Source organism: Bubalus kerabau, chromosome 1 (assembly GCF_029407905.1).
Source record: "Bubalus kerabau isolate K-KA32 ecotype Philippines breed swamp buffalo chromosome 1, PCC_UOA_SB_1v2, whole genome shotgun sequence".
NCBI lineage: Eukaryota > Metazoa > Chordata > Mammalia > Artiodactyla > Bovidae > Bubalus > Bubalus kerabau.
This window is the reverse complement of record NC_073624.1, coordinates 219,352,587-219,373,805: the sequence shown is the minus strand read 5'-3', so window position 1 is coordinate 219,373,805 and position 21,219 is coordinate 219,352,587. Positions and strand designations below refer to the sequence as shown.

The 21,219-nt window shown below is 42.9% G+C and overlaps 1 protein-coding gene, 1 long non-coding RNA gene and 1 other non-coding gene across 7 annotated transcripts in view; 1 reads left to right on the top strand and 2 right to left on the bottom strand.

Moving 5' to 3' along the window:
* Positions 1-756: 756 nt before the first annotated feature.
* On the bottom strand, positions 757-828 carry TRNAC-ACA (transfer RNA cysteine (anticodon ACA)). Its single transcript has one exon. It is a non-coding gene; the product is annotated as a tRNA-Cys (tRNA).
* Positions 829-2,468: 1,640 nt separating this feature from the next.
* On the bottom strand, positions 2,469-4,279 carry LOC129633199 (uncharacterized). Its single transcript, XR_008704953.1, has 3 exons — positions 4,037-4,279; positions 3,662-3,872; positions 2,469-3,032 (listed from the first exon to the last, which is right to left on the bottom strand). It is a non-coding gene; the product is annotated as an uncharacterized LOC129633199 (long non-coding RNA).
* Positions 3,026-21,219, top strand: part of SIL1 (SIL1 nucleotide exchange factor) — a 246,140-nt gene continuing 227,946 nt past the window's right edge. Inside the window, exon 1 of one of the 5 annotated variants that reach the window (XM_055554958.1) lies at positions 3,026-3,160. The gene's annotated coding sequence lies outside the window, so the exon portion shown is untranslated. The other 4 variants (XM_055554943.1, XM_055554951.1, XM_055554947.1 and 1 more) reach the window with 4 other exon arrangements.

The window sequence follows — 21,219 nt, the reverse complement described above, 5'->3', positions numbered from 1 at the left end:
ATGTTGGCTCTTGATTTACTTTTCCAGAAATGCAGAGAGCTCGCTCTATTTCATACTCCTGCCCTTGCGTTGCCTCTCAGGCTCTCGGGACTGCTAAAGCACCATTGTCCAACAGCGCTTTTAGCAATGATGAAATGTTTCATAATCTGCACTGTCCAATATGGTAGACATTAGCCACATGTGGTTTTTGAGCACTTGAAATGTGACCAGTGTGACTAAGAAACCGAGTTTTAAATTTTATTTAATTTTAATTAATTTAAATCTAAATAGTACACATGGCTATTGGCTACTGTGTTGGACAGCATAGCTCAGAAGAGTTCAGAGAGAAGAGTTTTTCTTTTATTTGTAAAATACAGATAAAAATCAACCCTATCTGCCTCATAGGGCTGTCTGAAAGAAACAAGATGACGAATGTGAAAGAGTTTTATTCACATAAGGGATCTGGAAAGATAGCAGTGTGAACAGAGTGGGCTTATTCTTATAGCTCTTTGTTAATATTTCTGTTTTATGGCCCTTGCTGGACTGGGTTGATTTGATCTGTTTACATTTCTGAATCTCTCATCTGACTTTGAGCTCTTTGAGGGTAAGAACAGGGGGATAGTATCATAGCTCTATGAAAGTGAAAGAAAGTGAGGTCGCTCAGCCATATCCGACTCTTTGTGACCCCATGGACTGTAGCCTATCAGGCTTCTCTGTCCATGGGATTCTCCAGGCAAGAATACTGGAGTGGGTTGCCATTTCCTGCTCCAGGAGATCTTCCCAACCCAGGGATTGAACCCGGGTCTCCTGCATTGTAGGCAGATGCTTTACCATCTAAGCCACCAGGGAAGTCATAGCTGTATCCTCACAGCCAATTGCTGGCATGTACTCATGTTCCAGTAAATAAAATGTCTAGAGTCCAGAAGTGATTGCTGGCAGCAGTATTTAAAGAGTATGGTGAGAGCTGGGGTTGGGGGGCACAGAGAGAGGAGGGGAGCAGGAAAATAGGGGGTGAGACTGAGAGCTAGGGCTCCAACTCCTGACACTCAACATTCTAGGGCCACCCAGAGAGACCAGTGAGCCATTCCTGATGCCAGGAAGCTCTCACACAGCTAGGTATCAGGCTTGTGGGAGACTGAAAAAGGTTGGTCAGAGGAGAAATGGTCCACTTATGCATTTTGCTTGTTAAGGAAGGCGGTTGAACATATAAATCTCTGCCTAGTTAGGCCCCTGGGGTGGGTGCTGTGGTTTTCTTTCTTTTCCTGAGGATTCCTCAGGCCTTTATCTTTCAAAGGTGTTGCTCTTCTGGGTAGCAGAAGAGGGAACTTGGAAACTCTCTAACAGAGCTTTAAGGGACAGAAGGCATTTTTAGTTTTTGTTTACTTATTTAAAAGGAAATTTAAAATTTACTTCTGCTCAATTCCAAGAGTAATACAGGGAAACAAAGAGAAGAGCCCAGTGGGATCCTACCACCCAATCTGATCCCTGGATTTCAAACTTTCTGCCTTTACAGTGGTCCTCCTTGTTTTGGGGCCATGAGAATAAAGACAGTCTGCTTAGGCCCAGCCCTGCACACTGATTTTAGCAGCTCAATAGGCTTGAGCTCAGAGCTAATTCCCCTGGGAAGGTGGCTCTCAAACAGGGCTTTTAAAGGTTTGGAGATTGGGGGACATGGAATTTCCCTTCAGTACATACTTGACCTGGTTAGATCTGTCCCAAGAAGGAAGCCAGGCTCCTGTGAGTGCTGGCTGCTCTCTGTCCAGCTGGACTCTTTTCTTGGCTCATGCATTTATGTATGAATTCTGAGATTTGAGCTTATTCTATTTTTAAGCTTCTTACTCTTGTAGTACTTTATTAATATCTTTTTTATAACTTGTGTCGGGCTCAATTGTAATTTATATGTTCACTCTGCAATGTATCCCAGATGCAATAAATATTTGTTGAACATTTATTACCTGTCTTCATGGTACTAGGCAGTGACACAAATTAGAATTATTCCTGGGTCCAGCTACTCTCACTGGTCTCCTGAGTGTTCCATGGGAAAAGCGAGCAGTTCCTTGTCCTTTCCCACCCAGTCCCAGGGAAGTGCCTTACATAGTCTTTCTAATAAACTGGCAGTACTCACTGAAGCCTAGATCCCCTGGAGAATTTCATGGACAGAGGAGCTTGGGCAGCTACAGTCCATGGGGTCTCAAAAAGTCAGGACTAAGCGACTAACACTAAGCCCTTTCAGGCAAGAAGGTTCTATGGAAAGAGAACAGGACTTTTGCAGGCATCCAAATCAGACTTAAAATCCCAGTTCTAGCACTTTGTGACTGTATGACTTTGCATAAGTCCTTCAACCTCTTTGAGCCATAGCTTCCCCATTTGTGAAAAGGGTTGTGTGTGTGACAATTCTGATCTTAAAAAGTTATGAGAAGTAAATATAATGTATATGTGACACTTGGCATATATAAATAAGACATTCGGTGGTAGAGCAGAATTAGAGCTGCAGGTAACTTTTATTTTTAAAATAATAGGTCGTCAATTCACACAATATGTAAGTATATAAAGTAGGTGACTTGCAGGTGCCCTATTCTGTATGAATTTTCTAAAATGACTGTCTATTGTTTGAGACTGAAAAGAGTAAAGTCGCTCAGTCGTGTCCAACTCTTTGGGACCCTATGGACTGTAGCCTGCCAGGCTCCTCTGTTCCTGGGGATTCTCCAGGCAAGAATACTGCAGTGGGTTGCCATTTCCTTCATCAGGGGATCTTCCCGACCCAGGGATCGAAGCCGGGTCTCCCACATTGCAGGCAGACTCTTTACCCTCTGAGCCACCAGGGAAGTCCATTTACTGTTTTATCCCAGCTGAGTCACACCAGTTTGATTTTTTTTTCACTCCCTACCCCTCTGCTTTCTTTCTTTCTTTCGTCTAGGCCACGAGGCTTGCAGTCTCCTCGACCAGGCATTGAATCCATGCCCCTATAGTGGAAGCACTGAGTCTTAACCACTGGACTTCTGGTGCAGTGCCACCTCTAGTTTCTTTCTGATGATTTTTCCGCGAAGAAGAAGCTGTTGGGGAATCAGAGACGAAACTTCAAAGTTCTATTTCTCTCTGACTTAGAAGCAAACTGGACCCGCAAGTATCTCACACCGGCGGAAGGATACTGGGCTAAACAAGCGCCAGGAGGTTCGCTCAGGTAGACGCTAGGGGGCGGGACTTAACAGAAGCGAGGGGGCGGGGCTAACAACTTCGAGTGCGGGAAAGGCAGTGGAACGCCGGTCGGCTGTTCTGGAAGGCGACAATTGGGTGAGGAGGCAAGTGACATAACAGCCGCGCGCTCACGGGTTCTGACGGTGGCCGTCGCGTCTGCGTACGGGGAGCTGGTTGCCGCTGCGGCCGCCTGGAATTGTGGGGATTGTGTCTGCCCCTGGGCTGCCGGGCGGGAAGCCGAAGGTAGGGGCAGTAAGGCCACCCGGTCCTGGGCCTGGGCTGGAGGCTCAGGGCGCTGCTCCGGTCTCTACCCGCCAGCGGCCCTGGCGCCTTCCCAGCACTGTTCGGGGTCCCTACACTTCCCACCAGTGTCTCTGAAGCGGGACGTGTAAGTGGGCTCTGGACTCCTCACTAGTTTCTGCAGACTTGGCCTCTCAGCCCAATGCTGCCTTCCCTATCCTTCCCACTCAAAACGTCTCCAGGATACCTGCTTGAATGCCCGGAGATGAGGCAGTGGGGGTCCGAGACAGGCTTTTGGCTTCTCATTTGTTTTAGTTTCCTTCCCTCTTCTCTTCTCCAGGTCTCAGTTTCTTCTTTGTCCAGATGCTCCAGCGTTGACATTCTGGTGTCTCTTCACCATATGGAATTGAACGCCACTCACGTTGTATTTCCTCTTCGATCTTGTGTTTTCCTTTGCCCTAGGTAGATAAAATACTTGCCTGTAAAGTCGGAGTTAGAAACTTTGTGTTTCAAATCACCAGAAGGTTGTGCCTATTCCTGGTGTGTTTCAAATCACCTAGAGGGTTTTGTTTATCTCTGGGCATTATTTTCAGGCATTTTGGATAAAGTGAGGCATGGGTACCTGCAGTTCTCCCCAGGTGGTTCTGATTCAGGTGGTCCCAAAATCCTCGCTTTGACATTCTCTGCTACAGAAAGCAATAGAAAATCATTTGAACTATGAGCCACATGTGGGAAAAACAAGGTAATCAGGAAATACCCAGCACCTGCGAGGTTAATGCGTGTGGGGGGGGGGGGGTTCCTTTGGACTAGAGGAGCTAGAGGGTTGATACCTTAAAATAAAATATATGATTTATATGTAAGATTAGTTTTTTAAATAAATATTTTTAAATACTTGGCCTCGAATTCAAGTCCAGCTTGCTTTCCGACCTAAATAAAACAAAACAACAAACTTTTTTGGGGGATTTAGGAAGTTAGATTAAACCTAGACTAGGTAAGCAGGAAAAGAATGAATCCTTCATGTTTGCCAAGAGAATAAATTAATATTTAAAACACAATGTTTGTTTAGACAGTGTGAAAGATGTGTTTTGTACCTGTGTGTTTTTTTAGCTCTCAACCCACCCGAGTTTCTTTTCCGATAAAATTATAGCCAGATTTGGAGATTGGATAGGATTTTGATGGGAGCTAGGACAGGATATCAGGATTGATATTTGTGTGGAATGGATCAGGATTGGTCTGTGGCTTCAGTTGAGAACTTGGTCCTTGGGCTTTTTTCTAAATGGAATTAAATTTTTTTTTTTTTTTGCTTATTTTTGACTGGTTTTCATTGCTGCATTGGCTTTTTCTGTAGTTATGGAGAGTGGGGGCTGCTTTCTAGTTGTGGTGCGCCGACTTCTCATTGCTGTGGCTTGTTTTGGAGCAGGCACTCTAGGGGCTTGGACTTAAGTAGTTGAGGCACGTGGGTCTAGAACACAGCCTCAGTAGTTATGGTGCACTTTGGCTGAGTTGCCCTGCAGCAGGTAGGATCTTCCTGGACCGGGGATGGAACTCATATCTCCTGCATTAGCTGCTGGATTCTTTACCACTGAGCCACTAGGGAAGCCCGGCCCTTGGGTTTTTAAGGTGTTGCCATATCAGACTTATTTTTACTGTTCTTTTGGGTGTTTAGTGGACTTAATCTGCAGATTAATACATGTGCTGTTCAGATGAAATTGACAATAGACAAGACTTAACTGCCCCCATTTTACAGATGGTGAGAATGGGTAGTATGTTAGTAGAGATGTGGTAGCCCAGGAATGAGCTTTGTCCTCTGATTCCTGCTCTCTTTCTCTTGCCTGATGTCTTTGAATGCCAGCTATTACTTTTCTGTAGAGGCCAATTTTGAGCCCTGGTGTGTTTCAGTGACAGGAGAAAAGAATAATTAAAAAACTGCAAAGTAACAAAATGGCTTTAAAATAAGCATGTGTGTGTGAAGTCGCTTAGTCGCGTCCAACTCTTTGGGACCCCATGGACTGTAGCCTGCCAGGCTCCTCTGTCAATGGGAGTCTCCAGGCAAGAATACTGGAGTGGGTTGCCATTTCCTTCTCCAGGGGAATCTTTCCAACCCAGGGATTGAACCCAGGTCTCCTGCATTGCAGGCAGACACTTTATCCTCTGAGCCACCAGGGAAGTCTTAAAATAAGCATGCCAGAACTTAATTCTCAGTGAGTATTGTTCTCTTTTAGAATGGCATGTGTAAGTGGTGGGGGTTGAGGGTGACATCCTGATAATGGCCTTTTGTTTTTTTCTTTTTTGCCTCCATACTCAGCTTGTGGGATCTTAGTTTACCAACTAGGAATCAAACCTGCATCGAAAGTGTAGAGTCTTAATCACTGGACCTCCAGGGAAGTCCCATTAAAATTTTTTGTTTTTTTATATGGCCTTTGTACAAAATAGTTTTGAAAATCCATCTTGAAATTGTCAGAGATGTTTTTGAACCATATGAGAGATCAGTTTCACTAATACATGACACCATACAGTTGCTGCTGTTCTTTTTTTTTTTAAACTACAAATGGCATGGTTAGGCAACCTGTCATGTGACCTCAGATGAATTAACAGTTCATTTGAAGTGGACCTAGTGGAAATGTGAGGTTTTTTCCTTTTTGGCTGGGGGTGAGCATGTTGCATGGCTTGTGGGATCTTAGTTCCCCACAAGGGATTGAACCTGGGCCCTCAGCCGTGAAAGCGTGGAGTCCTCCCCACTGGACTGTTAGGGAATTCCCTGAACATGAGTTTTGATTCTGAGTCTATCACTTATTAGCAATATGACCTCTAACAAGTTATTTCACTTCTGAGGCTTGGTTTTCTAGTGGATAAAAATGGGAATAATACTTTAAAGAGTGGTTAAATGAGGTAGTACATATGAAGCTTTTGGGACACAGGAATGCAGTAACTATTTGCATCCTCAGTAAAGATTTGCTATTAATGAAAATATTAAGAAAGACAAGAGTTTGTAAAGGCAAGTTGTACCTTTTTCCAAATAGGCGCGTGCCTTCTAATTGTCATTTCATTATGTTCGTAGGTTCATGCTCTGACCTTCTCATCCTGCCTCCTTTTTTTTTTCTTTCATTTTCTATCCTTTCCTGAGTGACACTGTGCTGTGGAGGCTGTCTGCCAGTCTCTTGGAGTAAGCCTCTTTTCACGAGAGCTAATCTGAACATTCTTACAATGCCAGCCCCTTGGTTGTGGATTCCTGGGGATTTTTTTATGGGGCCTCAGCTGGTGTTTGGATCACGCTCTGTAGCACAGTCATCTCTAACTCCTGGATTTGGAGTCAGTTTGGAGACCTGTTCTTGTGAGCTAATCTTTTCTCTTTCTGAGCGAGGATGAATGCTTTATCCTTCTCTGAGTAGGCTTTAAGCTGCAAGTCTTAGTCTTCTGCAATATAGAGCTTCTTACTTTAATTTACATGTGGTGTAAGGAAGGAATATCCTTCCCTTTTCTTCATTTACTTCCACCAAGGGTTTTACTGCCAAGTAGGGACGGAGGATAGCTGGTTGTCATTCAGGTGAGGCGGTGGGTGACCCCTGATGACCACCTTCAACAATAATTGAATTTGTCTTTGAAATAAAAACTTCATAAAAGAGGGAAGCTACTCAGGACACATGTGGAGAATCTGCCAGAATTTCCCTGATTTGTGAAGAGTTTACACCTGGTATCCTCACTTGTGCAATTTTCTACCTTGGAGACAGAATCCAGGAGCAACTGAACTATATTTAGCCCAGACTGATGGACAAGGGTGTGGTTGTGTCGGCTGGTCATGTCTGCCCTCATTCTCCTAATAGGGTCCTAGGAACAATTTGAGGCCTTGAGAAGTGACTTAGTCCATTATGGGCTGCTATAATAGAACACCGTAGATTGGGTGGTTTAAATAACACACACTTATTTCCTGCAGTTCTGGAGGCGGGAAGTGAAAGATTAGGGTGCCAATATGATCAGGTTCTTTTGGAAACTGGGTTGTCCCTTTGGACATCTAATCCAATGTCTCTCAACTTTTTGTTCATTAGCACCTTTTGAGACATTTTTCCCCTTAATTGCCCCATTGCCTCCAATCAATGGAATTTTAATACAGCAAATATACTGTGTATCTGTTTATGTACTCTGGCCCTTTGGGCCACAAACTGTTGTAATATCTAAGATTTTTTTTCTTCCTCAGGAATCAATTTTCACCCCTTGGGGGGTGATTTTGCCTCATTGAGAATGCATGGTCTTATCCTATATTGTCTCACTAATATAGTCATCAAGGCTCATTTTTTTAACTTTTTATTTTTTATTGGGATATAGCCAATTAATGGCGGAGAAGGCAGTGGCAACCCACTCCAGTACTCTTGCCTGGAGGATCCCATGGACGACGGGGCCTGGTGGGCTGCAGTCCATGGGGTCGCTGGGAGTCGGACACGACTGAGCGACTTCACTTTCACTTTTCACTTTCATGCATTGGAGAGGGAAAGGCAACCCACTCCAGTGTTCTTGCCTGGAGAATCCCAGGGACGGGGGAGCCTGGTGAGCTACCATCTATGGGGTCGCACAGAGTTGGACACGACTGAAGTGACTTAGCAGCAGCAGCCCACTCCAGTACTTTTGCCTGGAAAATCCCATGGATGGAGGACCCTGGTAGGCTGCAGTCCATGGGGTCGCTAAGAGTTGGACACGACTGGGCGACTTCCCTTTCACTTTTCACTTTCATGCATTGGAGAAGGAAATGGCAACCCACTCCAGTGTTCTTGTCTGGAGAATCCCAGGGATAGCGGAGCCTGGTGGGCTTCCGTCTATGGGGTTGCACAGAGTCGGACACGACTGAAGCAACTTAGCAGCAGCAGTAGCAGCATATTTATTTTTTGCTTATTGCTATTCTTAATAATTCAGAGCAGAAGTTGTTTGTCCCTTACTGAAGTTATTCTGTATTGTCTGCTTCAAAGCCTAATGATATTAAGGGAGTTGGAGAAGAAATGGAATATGAGTGGAGGTAGGAGGGATATTTTTATCTGGACTTCTCCAAATAGGCTGGAATGAGTATATTCTTTACTGTTTTTATTTTCTTCCAAATCTTAAGAGTTTTCAGGTACTGCACTTGCCGTTTGTTTCTCTAGTGCCTTCTTGGCCTTTATTTATCACAGCTGAGCACGGATGTTCTTGGACTGAAAATTGAGTAGTGTCTGTTCAGCCCATGTCACATGTCAAATTCACAGAGAAATGGGAAGGGGTAAGTTTCTGAGGTCTGCTTGCTGGCTATGTCTTGACTGAAAGCATTCTTGATTATGCCTTTTAATTACCACTTACTGTCATCACAGGTAGAAAAACATACAGCAGTCAGTGAATTGATCCATGTCTTGCCACTTCCCTTCTGCAAGTTGTCTGCCCTTTCTGTCTTGTGAGAGAGAGGAGTTCTAGAAACTGGAAAATGAGAAATGCATCCCAAAGGTCTGGTGAGGAAGGCTGATGCCAGTGGACTTTTAAATGGATATGTCTTTACATTTGTGCATACTTTCATGCTTATGCCTCTTATCTCTGTGAGGCTCCCAAGGAGGTAGCATCCATCTGACCAAACTGTGGAAAACTAGCAGGCTTCAGTTCAGAGGAAGAAACATAAAGTAGGGCAATCAGTACAAACATTGATTGATCGTGCTCTGAACCCAGGGAGTAGCAGACATTGGAAGCATAAGAGGCCAACTCCTTAGCAAGGAGTTTAATATTGATTTTGTGCCCCTCTGCATGTCTTACTCATGGGATTTGATTTAGATTATATTCACTCATGGGATTTGATTTCCATTATAGTCAGTCTAAATTCACATCATTTCTGTGCTGGAAGAGATCATCCTAGGAGGTCTTTATATCAATTTCATTGCAAACACCAGGATTGAGTCTGGTTCAGATTAAGGGATGGCTCTTTGTGGTTTCTTGGGTGAGTAGAGAGTCAGAAGGTACCCTCTAGTTCTGTCATCACCCAGTGCTTCAGTTTTACTTTTGTTGGGTTCCTATTTTACTGATGAAATGAGCTTCAGGCGTGTGAAATGGGCCATATACCTTTTTTAGGGCCACCAGCATATTAGTGGCAGAGCTGAGACTCAAGCCATAGGGTTTGCAGAAGATGGCCATAGAAGTTGTTGGAATTATTTAGAACCTTGTAAAGATGCAAGATGTAATTGCAGTTAAAAATCCCTGTGGAAGGAGTAGGCCCTGCCTCCATTGACTGCCTTGTTCATTATCTTACAACTCTCACAGGTGAGGTTTTTGGGTGTCATGACGATTTTTCTCCTATTTGTAAGTGTTTGCTTTTGCTCTTACCTCAAGGAAATAGTGGAGAAGGCGATGGCACCCCACTCCAGTACTCTTGCCTGAAAAATCCCATGGACAGAGGAGCCTGGTAGGCTGCAGTCCATGGGGTTGTGAAGAGTCGGATACAACTGAGCAACTTCCCTTTCACTTTTCACTTTCATGCATTGGAGAAGGAAATGGCAACCCACTCCAGTGTTCTTGCCTGGAGAATCCCAGGGATGGGGGAGCCTGGTGGGCTGCTGTCTCTGGGGTCGCACAGGGTCGGACACGACTGAAGCGACTTAGCAGCAGCAGCAGCAGCAAAGGAAAAAGATTGAAGTTTCCACTTGTTTTAGAAACAATAAAGTAGTGCCCAGGCCAGACTGCTGTGTGTTCTATAAAGAATAGAGCCAGTGAAGCAGTGGACCTTATTTTGTGACCCAAGCAAACCTTTAAAACATTTCTAAAAGAAAAAGTGAAGGAATGGTTGGGATGTTACAGTGGTTTAAACCACTCAGGGGTCCAGTGTTCATAGCATTATTTACAATAGCCAAGACATGGAAGCAAACTAAGTGTCCCAATAATAGATGAATGGATAAAGTAGAAGTGGTATATATATCCAATGGAATACTACTCAGCCATAAAAAAGAATTAAATAATGGCATTTGCAGCAACGTGGATGGATCTAGAGATTATCATACTAAATAAAGGAAATCAGATAAAGACAAATACCATATAATATCACCTGTATGTGGAATCTAAAAGAAGTGATACAAATGAACTTATTTACAAAATGGAAACACAGAAATAGAAAATAAATTTATGTTTACCAAAGGGGAAAGGAGGGGAGGGATACATTAGTTTGGAATTAACAGGTATGCACTACTGTATATAAAATAGATGAACAACAAGGACCTACTGTATAGCACAGGGATCTATATTCAATATCTTGTAATAACCTATTAATATAATGGAGGGACTTCCCTGGCTGTCCTTTGATTAAGACTGTGCTTTCACTGCGAGGGGGCTTGGGTTCTATCCCTGGTTGGGGAACTAAGATGTTGCATGCCATGCATATATATATACAATATATATTCTTTGTGCTTAGTCTCTCAGTCATGCCCAACTCTTAGTGATCCCATGGACTGTAGCCCACCAGGCTCCTCTGTCCATGGGGATTCTCCAGGCAAGAATACTGGAATGTGTTGCCATGCCCTCCTCCAGGGGATCTTCCCAATCCTGGGATCGAACCCAGCTCTCCCACACTGCAGGCGGAATCTTTATCTGAGCCACCAGGGAAGCCCATATTCTTTATATATATATCTTCATAGTATATATTTATATATATTCTCTATATATACTCTCATATATATAAATTATATATATAATATATATAAACTATATAAAGTACGTATATGTACTATATATTCTTACTTTATACTCTCTTTATACTATAAAGAATATATATAATGAATATACTTTATATGTTATATATTTATATGTATAATATAAATATATATTCTTTATATATGTATATATTCTTTATCTGAATCACTGCTATATACCTGAAACTAACACAGCATTGTAAATTAACTATTGTTGTTGCTTGTTTAGTCACTAAGTAGTGTCTGACTCTTTGCGACTCCATGGATTTCTGCATGCCAGGCTTCCCTGTCCTTCACTATCTCCCAGAATTTGCTCAATTTCATGTCCATTGAGTCAGTGATGCTATCTATCTCATCCTCTGATGCTCTCTTCTCCTTTTGCCTTCAGTCTTTCCTAGCATCAGGGTCTTTTCCAGTGAGTCAACTCTGCATCAGGTGGCCGAAGTCCTTCCAATGAATATTCAGGGTTGATTTCCTTTAGGATTGACTAGTTTGATCGTGCTGTCCAGGGGACTCTCAGGAATCTACTCCAGCACCGCAGTTCAAAAGCATCAGTCCTTAAGCACTCAGCCTTCTTTATGTCTAAACTGTCACATCCGTACATGACAACTAGAAAAACCATAGCTTTGACTAGACAGACTTTTGTTGGCAAAGTGATGTCCCTGCTTTTTAATATGCTGTCTGGGTTTGTTATAGCTTTTCTTCCAAGGAGCAAGTGTCTTTTAATTTCTTGGCTGCAATCATCATAAGCAGTGATTTTGGAACCCAAGAAAATAATATGTCACTGCTTCCACTTTTTCCCCTTCTATTGCCCATGAATTAATGGGACTGGATGCCATGATCTTAGTTTTTTGAATACTGAATTTTAAGCCAGCTTTTTCACTCTATTCTCTGACCCTCATCAAGAGGCTCTTTAGTTCCTCTTCACTTTCTGCCATTAGAGTGGTATCATTTGCATATCTGAAGTTGTTGATATTTCTCCTGGCAATCTTGATTCCAGCTTGTGATTCATCCAGCCCAGCATTTCACATGATGTACTCTGCATATAAATTAAATAAACAGAGTGACAGTATACAGCCTTGTCATATTCCTTTCTCAATTTTGAACCAGTCAGTAGTTCCATGTAAGGTTCTAACTTTTGCTTCTTGACCTGCATACAGGTTTCTCAGTCTGATATTCCCACCTCTTTAAGAATTTTCCACAGTTTTTTGGGATCCACACAGTCAAAGGCTTTAGCATAGTCAATGAAGCAGTAGATATTTTTCTGCAGTTCTCTTGCTTTTTCTATGATCCAGTGGATGCTGGCCATTTGATCTCTGGTTCCTCTGCCTTTTCTAAATCCAGCTTGTACATCTAGAGGTTCTTGGTTCACGTACTGTTGAAGCCTAGCTTGAAGGATTTTGAGCATTACCTTGCTAGCATGTGAAATGAGCACAGTTATACAGTAATTTGAACCTTCTTTGGCATTGCCTTTCTTTGTAATTGGAATGAAAATTGACCTTTTCCAGTCCTGTGGCCACTGCTGAGTTTCCCGAATTTGCTGACATACGGAGTGCAGCACTTTAACAGCATCATCTTTTAGGATTTGAAGTATCTCAGCTGGAATTCCATCACCTCCACTATCTTTGTTTGTAATAATGCTTTCTAAGGCCCACTTGACTTTACATTCCAGAATGTCTGGCTCTAGGTGAGTGACCATACTATTGTGGTTATCCAGGTCATCAAGACCTTTTTTATGTAGTTTTTCTGTGACTTTACATTCCAGAATGTCTGGCTCTAGGTCGAGTGACCATAGTATTGTGGTTATCCAGGTCATTAAGACCTTTTTTATGTAGCTTTTCTATGTATTCTTGCCATGTCTTCTTAATCTCTTCTGCTTCTGTTAGGTCCTTACCATTTCTGTCTTTTATTATGCCCGTCCTTGCATGAAATGTTCTTTTGATGTCTCCAATTTTCTTTTTTTTTTTTTTTGGAAGTTAACTATTTGAACAATTTAATTACTTTACAAGAAAAATTCAAATGCATGCAGATACAATGTAACAGATGTTCAATTTTACAATATATTTTAAAAGCTAAATGTATAATAAAACAATTGTTACACTCATTTTCTCTGACCATTAATCTACTCCCTTCTAAGGTATCAATGATTAATGTCTTCCTACACATATGTATATATTCACTGTCTTACAAGCATCTCTGCTTGTGTTTAAACTGATATACTATGTAATTTGACAAAAACAGATATTTTCTCTAACAACCATTATGACGCAAAACTATTGTAAATGCTTCTTCAAGAGTGGCCCACAGTCCACATGACTCATATCTCACCTGGTATGTTTGCTCAAAATGTAGATCTTTACTCCAACAATTCTTGGTCTCACCAAGATACAAAATCATTGCCCTTTTGTTGTAATGAATATTCTTACTTCTCTCTTACTCAGAATAAATTCCATGAACAATTATGCTTTCAACTTTGCAACACTCTCTAGTCCTTTCTTTCCTCTATCAACCCTCTTAGCCTGAGTAGATGACTACCAGAGAAAAGTCATACAACTTTGTTGACTGCTTTCACTTAAAATGTATTACTGTATTACTACAAGTCTCAAATGGGGACCTAACACTGTCAGAAACAGAGTCTAAATCAGTTCTTTCTATATACCTACTTTGCCACTTTGAGATAGCTATTTCACAATTTTCTTGTCTCCTCAAATCTCTGACATCCCTTTCCCAAGTCCCTTACTACTGATGACCTTGCCTCATACTTGAGAGGAGAATGAAAGTGAAAGTGAAGTCGCTCAGTAGTGTCTGACTCTCTGCAACCCCATGGACTGCAGCCCACCAGGCTCCTCCGTCCATGGGATTTTCCAGGCAAGAACACTGGAGTGGGTTGCCATTTCCTTCTCCATCCAATTTTCTTAAAGAGATCTCTAATCTTTCCCATTCTGTTATTTTCCTCTGCTTCTTTGTATTGTTCGTTTAAGGAGACCTTCTTATCTCTCCTTGGCTATTCTCTGGAACTCTGCATTCAGTTGGGTTTATCTTTCCCTTTCTCCCTTTCTTTTCACTTCTCTTCTTTCATCAGCTATTTGTAAAGCCTCCTCAGTCAACCCTTCATAGATCACAGTGTTGTCATGGTGAAGGGACTTGCATAACTCAATGAAACTATATGACATGCTGTGCAGGGCCACCCAAGATGGACAGTCATAGTGGAGAGTTCGGACAAAATGTAATCTTCTGGAGGCAGGAATGGCAAGCCAATCCAGTATTCTTGCTGAGAGAACCCCATAAACAGTATGAAAAAGCTAAGATATAAGACACCAGCAGATGACCTCCCCCCACCCAGGTCAGAAGGTGTCCAATATGCTACTAGGGAACTACAATTTAAAAAAAGCCCCACTCATGGATCAGCTCATTTGGTTTCTTAATCTTCTATTGTTAGATTTCAGATTGTTAACAAGATGCTTACTTTCTCTAAGCCTTGATTTCATGATCTGTAGAATGGGAATAGTAATACCTCCTTTTGTAGCTGTCTTGAGAATTGAGAATTGTAGAAAGTGCATTCACAGGCACAGTGTAAGTGCTCTGTATATTATTATCAATAATGACAGCAACAGCAGTTTCCAGTTCCTGACCCGGTTAGAGGATAAATTATGCTGACTGTTCAAGTGTGATCTTAACCATCACATCATTGTCTTTGTTGGCTGGTTTATTATTCCTGTCAGTCACATTGATCATGCTCATGCTAAATAACTAAAAGTTGTGAACAGCAAAGGACTTTGCAGCTTCTTTGCCACCTCCATCCTTATTCGGCTTAGTTCTCACCTTTTTTAGGCTCTCTGTACTGGCTACCCCAGTCAAGGGGCATCTGACATGGTGATTTTAAGGAATCAGGGCTGGCTGGTCCAGAGCCTGACTACAGCCCACTGAGACAATGTGTTCTCCTTGTCTCTGGCCTTTTCCTTTTCAGCCAGACATGAAGCAATTAGCTCATTAAGGGAACTTTGACTTCTGCAACGGCTTTTTTCTGATTTGTATGCCCATTCCTGGCCTTGTGTGAGGTCAGAGAGGCATAGTCAATTACACTGACCTGGATTTTGTGCTCAAGTTGGCTCTCTTTTGCTTTGAGATTTGCAGCTGGTTCAGCAGTGGGAGTGGAAGTGAGGGAAAAGCCCCTGAAGCTACTAACCAGCCCCACCCCCATTTTATTGATTTCAAGCTGAGTTTTAAAAAATTCTGACATAATCATAATGATTGCCTGAATGAATGAATGAAATGCCTTACTTCTGAATGAAACAAATAGGGTTAAACCTCATTATTTAGGGGCAAGGCCAGTCTGCATAGGTAGAAAAACAGAAATCAAGGAGTGTTCTCATGAATTCAGTTCAGTCGCGTCGGACTCTTTGCGACCCCATGAATCGCAGCATGCCAGGCCTCCCTGTCCATCACCAACTCCCGGAGTTCACCCAGACTCACGTCCATCGAGTCAATGATGCCATCCAGCTGTCTCATCCTCTGCTGTCCCCTTCTCCTCCTGCCTCCAATCCCTCCCAGCATCAGAGTCTTTTCCAATGAGTTAACTCTTTGCATGAGGTGGCCAAAGTACTGAAGTTTCAGCTTTAGCATCATTCCTTCCAAAGAACACCCAGGGCTGATTTCCTTCAGAATGGACTGGTTGGATCTCCTTGCAGTCCAAGGGACTCTCAAGAGTCTTCTCCAACACCACAGTTCAAAAGCATCAATTCTTTGGCGCTCAGCCTTCTTCACAGTCCAACTCTCACATCCATACATGGCCACAGGAAAAACCATAGCCTTGACTAGACGGACCTTTGTTGGCAAAGTAGTGTCTCTGCTTTTCAAAATGCTATCTAGGTTGGTCATAACTTTCCTTCCAAGGAGTAAGCGTCTTTTAATTTCATGGCTGCAGTTACCATCTGCAGTGATTTTGGAGCCCCCAAAAATAAAGTCTGACACTGTTTCCCCATCTATTTCCCATGAAGTGATGGGACCGGATGCTGTGATCTTCATTTTCTAAGCCAACTTTTTCACTCTCCACTTTCACTTTCAATTGCTGTATGGCAAAAACTATCACAATATTATAAAGTACTTATCCTCCAATTAAAGCAAATAAATAATCCTGACTAACACACACACACACACACACACACACACACACACACTGTTTTCAGAGATGCCATTGTCTTAAAATTTGGGGCAGGCTTCTGCTGTGTGTTTCTCATCCTGTCTTACCGCTTCCTCTGTTTCCTGGAACTGCACCTGAGTGTTTTTTTTTTTTAAACTTTTTATTTTGTATTGAGGTATAGCTGATTAACAATGTTGTGATAGTTTCAGGTGAAAGTGAAGTGAAAGTGGAGTCGCTCAGTCGTGTCCGACTCTTTGCGACCTATGGATTGTAGCCTATCAGGCTCCTCAGTTCATGGGATTTTCCAGGCAAGAGTACTGGAGTGGGTTGCCATTTCCTTCTGCACTGGATCTTCCCGACCCAGGAATTGAACCCAGGTCTCCCGCATTGCGGGCAGACACTTTACCGTCTGAGCCACCAGGGAGGTATTCAGCGATACATATACGTGTATCCATTTTCCCCCATGCACCTGGCTTTTTATAGGAGTCTCCTCTTATCTCCTCCTTTGGCTCCCTCCAGGACATTGTGTACCACTGCTGTTAGGATCTTCCTAAATACATTTCTGATTGGAGAACACTCCTTTAGAAGATTTCAGTGGCACCTACTGGCTTCTAAATAAATTCCCTATGTATCAGTTGTCCTGGTGTTCATGCCTGTCACAGTGTATCCCTGTCCTACCACTTTAATTAGATCCTCTGTCATTATATAGGAGTACTGCTTGCTCCTGATACACTGATCTATGTGGTCCTTGAAGCATTCTGCATGTTTGTCTCAGCCAGTTCTTTTGTCTGGAGTACTCTCTCCTTAGTTTCCTACTTTATTCTGCAGATCTACCTTCTTCATTGGGCCTTGCTAATACCTCCTCATCTGTATCTCCATAGCAACACTTTGATTATAGAGTTCAGCATACTTTATCCTGGTTTATTGTTCTGCTCTCATTGTATGAGCTTCCCAAGGACATGGGCATACTTTATTTTGTCTCCAGTCTAATGCTGTGTAAATGGACACTATAAATACTTATTGTATGAGTGAATACATGAATGCCTGAGAAATGATTAGCAGTTTTGTTCAAATCCCAGTTCTTCCCAGAAACATTCCTTGATCCCTATTCACAGTGAGTCTGGCACACTCAACTCCCAGAGCCCTTTGTGTCTGTAACAGTCTGATTCTTTAGAGTCCGTCTTCCCACCTTGATTAGAAATTCTTGGAGGCCACAAATTGCATCCCTCATTTTTCTTTGTGTACCCAGCCCCCAGCACAATTCCTGGCATACAGAGGGTGTTTAATACACACTTTTGAATCCAAGAGTCCAGCCATTTGGTCAGTCGCTGTGCCTACCAGTTGATCAGCCTTCTGTTACTCACTGGCCAGGGGTCTCCAACTTAGAGATGTTCCCAGGGCCAGGTTGGAAACTGTGAGGCAACAAGAAATGCTGGGCTGTCAAGTTGGAGTGCTTAGGTACTCTGTGGGGAACAGCTACTTCTCAGTCCATTTTTGCCACAGGTGAGTATGGCTTTAGTGGCCTCCTCAGCTCATATTACAAGAGAAGCTAGAAATTCAGATTCTAATATGATATCTGCAAGGACTACCAAAGTGCACGGGTGGTCCAGATTTGACCTATTCCTATCCTTTTGTGGCCTTTGGGTTGAGGCTGAAATTTCCCAGCCACAAATTTTCTTTGTGGAAGAAGAAAGGGAGGGGAGATCATAAACTGAGGGAGCTTTTAAGGGAGTTTTGGTGAAAACCTAGCTTTGATTGAGAGTATCCTGTAATTTTCTATGGGTAGTGACTTACTCTCTTGGGCTGAGTGCTATAGAGACCATGTATGGTTTGGGCTTCATCCTCTCGTATTCCCCAGAAAGATGGTGTCCTATGGACTTTTGTGATTTTTGCTCTTTTTGTCCAGCCTCAGCTGAGACAGGTTTGATGGTGGTTCTTGCCTCTGTCGACTTCTAAGGGCCTGGTGGTCAGGCTGGTACAGAGACCATTCCTGTTAAAGGCTTCCCTGAGGAGGGATTCTGGATGAGCAAGTACAACCAAAAGTGAAATATACTGAACAAAATCAATGCCTAAATGTCAGCCAAGGGGCAAAGCAGTATAATAGCCGGAAGGAAATCTGTACCTCTGTGGAACCTCTTGCAGGGCCATATCGTATCCCCTGGCTGTCCTGTTCTTTGCATAGTCTCTAAGGACACCTGGCAGTGCTTACTGCTTGGTATTACTTCTGGGTCTGAAAGTGTTGCCACCAGTGGTCTCCCCATCTGTGGCAGAAAGTAGGTGATGGAATATCTGGAAGAATACATGGGAAACTGAAGAGTGGTTGTCTTTGGTGAGAGCCCCTGCATGGCTGGAGAATGGGAGAAGTGAGGCAGACTTTTCACTGTGTACTTTTGTGTGCTTTCTCTGATCTGAACTGTGCACATATATGGTTATTTTTTAGTGTACCTGAGCAAACCCAAGTGTGAGCTCCTTTTCAGATTCTCTGTTGTCACTTTCTTCCTGAAGCATGTGTTTCTCTTTAAACACCTGGACCCAGTCCCTGTAGACTGTCTCTCAGAGGTGGCAGCCTCACCCCTCTGTTCTGCAGAAGTCTTTTAGGGTTTTTCACTTAGGGGTCTTTAGAATGACAGTCAGGCTTAAAGTATGTTCAACATTTTACTATTTTTAAAGGGCTTTCAGATAACGTTATTTTATCTGATCCTTAAAACATTCTCGCTTTCTTGAGGTTTGGAGAATCTAAGTGACTTACTTGGGGCCATACAGCTGGTCAGGATAGAGCTGTGGCTGATCTGGGTAGCCATACTTCACATTTGTGCACCTCGCTCTAAGTTCTTATGGCAGTTAAGTTGTCTTCTCTTTTTGGAATTCCCTTAGCGGTTTCCAGAGATGTTTCAGTTAGGGCAGGGGTGGAGCCATGGTGGTTTCTCTTTCCTCTTTCTAGTCTTTCCCTCTTTAGGACTCTCAGTTACAAAGACCTGTATTTTCTGGGAAAAAAGGAGTCAGAAGTAGGTTTCTCCATTTTCTATGTAGGGTGAATTAAGGCTCCATACGGGCAGTACTTTTTAGGGAAGCTTGAATTGACAGTCTGGTTTCCTAGTCTTTGCTGAATATTATTGCTGCTATTAGGCAGAGGGCTGTGTTTCCAGGTTACAAATCTTTTTAGCAAAGAAGTAAATGTGGAATAGAATTGGAAGGACCCATGTAGTCCTTGGATATAATTTAATGCTCCACATCCCAGAGAGAGTAAACATTGTAAAGTGTGCAAGACGGGTTTGGATTAATATCCTGACAACATATGGTTTGGCATGTAGGGCACTCCTGGGAGACCCTCCTCACTGTACACAGCCCGCCTTTGCTGGGTGGCCCCTTTCCACAGGTCTTCCCAGCAGCTGTTATGCACCTGGGTAAATTGTCAGCTTCCCTAAGCACTGAAAAAAATTTTTTAGCTGATGAAAGCCCTCATACAGGAGGCAAAATAAACAGACAACCCTGAGAGACAGTGTGTTCTAGTACTTCTTAGTTTCCCCTGAATTTGTCCAGGGTGTTCACTTCCTTTAGAAACACTGGCTGATCATCATCACTGGGCTCTTCAGAATACAATATTGAAAATCATCTTACCCTTTCCACTCTGTTTCCCCTGGAGTCATGGTGTGGAAAGTCTCTGGAAGCTCCAGAGAGGCAGTGAGCACCATGGAAGGAAGTCTCAACTATTCCTAAGTATTAAGCAGAAATCTTTGACATTTTACTTTTTCTATTCTTACTTAAATCAGAATTAGGTTGCCATCAAAGAGGATTCTGTGCATTAATGACACCACTGAGTGGGAGAGGCTCCTGGTACCTCCTTTGCAGTATCTGAAGAGAACTTGTTGGGGGCATGCAGAGATCATGCTCAGGTTATCTTTTCCTCACCTAGCCCTAACCTGCGCTGTGCCAAAGAGAGTTGTCATAGAGATATATACCAGCTAATGGCTTAGTCAAGGCCTCATTGGTTGGCAGCTCTGTAGGTCTGGAAACTCGGCTAGTTCATCCAGGTTTAAGTCCCAGTGGGGATGTAAAGCATGTGAAATTCCTAAGCATGTGAAATTCATGGGACCATCGAGCTACAGTCCCAGTTAGCTAATTAACTCTTAAGAAGCATGATTACCAAGTTGACTTGTGAGGACAGGTAGGAGCATTGTCTCCACTACAGGAAAGGTGAGCTGGGAGCCAAGTCAGCTCTGGAGGAAGTCAAGGTGAAGTATGGTGGAAGGCTCTTGTCTATAGATCAGTATACCCAAATTCAAACCATATACTAGCTGTGAGACATCTGAGATGAGTTATTTAACTTCTGCTCCTATTTCTTCATTTGTAACCAACCCCCAGTGGCCACCTCCCCGCCTCGCCAACTTCCTCTGGATTTTCAGATATGTATGTAGTAAGCACTCAGTAAAGACTGTCTTATTTATTTCCCTGTCTCCTTCCCTCTGCTCTTCTTTCCTTCCAGCCTTGTTCTTCTAGGGCTATGTCTATATTCTGACCAAAATACACTTGTCGGTCTGTTAGGGCACCAGGGATGCGTTGGAGAGAGATTCAATACTTTCATTCTCTAGCTTCCCTTTTATGTAGCCTTTGCAGATCAGTCTTTCTTTTACCAAAGGTTACAGTAGGAACAAACTAGATTCTAACTCTTCTGTCTGTTTCAACCTAATAAGTCTTCTGGTTACCATTGAATCTGTAGTTCTTGCCAAGCACCCACTATGGGTTAGGTACTGCTTGGCCATGAGAATATAGTGGTGAGTGAGACAGAAACACCTTTCCAAACCCCTTCCTCAGATGGGTTACTTCTGTGGATGACTGGTTTTGTGCATATTTTTGTTGCTTCATCCTAATTTCCTTTTGAGAGGGCAGTCTTCTCCCTCGACCTAGGGGACAGTGCCCCTTTGTGTTGCCTGGGCCTTGCCTGCTGGCTTGCTTGCTCCTAAGTGATGAGAGTAGCAAGCTGAGGCTGAA